At 55.5% G+C, this 1384-nt stretch overlaps 1 protein-coding gene across 1 annotated transcript in view; it reads right to left on the bottom strand.

Moving 5' to 3' along the window:
- CSMD1 (CUB and Sushi multiple domains 1) overlaps nucleotides 1-1384 on the bottom strand; it is a 1867828-nt gene that overhangs the window by 675825 nt on the left and 1190619 nt on the right. The gene's annotated exons all lie outside the window — the stretch shown is intronic.

The raw sequence follows: 1384 nt of genomic DNA on the forward strand, positions 1-1384 counted from the left end.
GGAGTCACCAGGAACAATGGCCACAAGCTGAGGGAAGATAGGTTTAGGTTAGTGTCGCAGAGCTCTCAGGTGCCCTGCAACTGAGAGCAGAAATGGCTCGGGACAGACCCCTAGTGGCGGGAAGGGGGAAGCGCAGCTGCCAGTCACCAGGACTGCGCAGGTGCTGGTTGCCCTAGCAAACAGGGAAACCTAGAGACAGGAAGGGGCGGAGCTTAGCCTTTCTTAAGCCCAGGTTGAAGGCCAGGAGGGCAGTTCCCCTCCGGCGGCCGAGGGAGGAGGAATCCAGCCAGAACAAAGGGGAGAACTCTGACGGTCGGAATATCTCCTGGTTCCTGCTGGGGGTTGATGCGCTGTCTCTCTCTCTCTGGTAGGGAGAGATTCATATTTTTGACCAGAATGGTCTAGCTTTTATGATGTAGCATGGGGGCTTTGCGTTTTGTGTTTACTGTTTCACTGGAGGACCAGGTGAGGCTATTAGGGGTTGGAGGAGGCCTTATAGGGACTCCACAGTAGTGTGGAGTTTCCTAGCACTGGAGAGGATGCAGCATTGTTTGGGGTGCGTTGGCCCCAGCCCTGGAGTTAGGGAGCAGTGAGGAGCCCCGGAGTTCGGGAGCAGCGAGGAGCCCCGACTGGGAGGGCCAGCGAGGAGCCCAGAGTTGGCATGGGTGAGAAGTTCTGAAACAGGCAGTGCGTGACAGGCTAGAGGGCGCCAGTAGAGGTGCGGGCTCTGAGACGAGCTAGAGGGCACCGGTGAGGGTGCAGGCTGAGAGATAAGCCAGAGAGTGACTGCGCGGTGCAGGGAGTAGGACAGACCTGAACAACACCAGATACATCTGCGAGGCTTGGGCTGTGGTATAAGGGGAGGAAAGGAGCCGCAGATAGTGCCTAAGGCACCGAGGCAGAAAATAGGCAGCCTTCCGTTTTGATTAAGATCTTTCAATCAAGCAAATAACAACAAGGCGTGGCAGAAGAGAAGGCGGGCGGTTGGCCCTTGATTGATGTTGCGGGACCATGAATAGACCACTGTCACAGTTACCTATTAGGAAGAACTACTTCACTGTAAGGGTGGCCAGATCCTGGAATAGGCTTCCCGGAGAGGTGGTGCTCTCACCTTCCCTGGAAATCTTCAAGAGGAGACTGGATAGGCATCTGGCTGGGGTCTTATGACCCCTGCCACCCCCAGTGCTCTTTCCTCCCAATGGCAGGGGGTTGGACTAGATGATCATTGACTTGGGGGTCATCATTGAACACAAGATGAACATGAGCCTCCAATGCGATGCTGCGGCTAGTAAAGCGACTAAAATGCTGGCTTGCATCCATAGATGCTTCTCGAGCAAATCCCAGGACGTCATTCTCCCCTTGTACTCGGCCTTGGTGAGGCCAC

This window comes from Crocodylus porosus, unplaced genomic scaffold (genome assembly GCF_001723895.1).
Source record: "Crocodylus porosus isolate Cpor-Errol unplaced genomic scaffold, CroPor_comp1, whole genome shotgun sequence".
In the NCBI taxonomy this organism is placed as follows: domain Eukaryota; kingdom Metazoa; phylum Chordata; order Crocodylia; family Crocodylidae; genus Crocodylus; species Crocodylus porosus.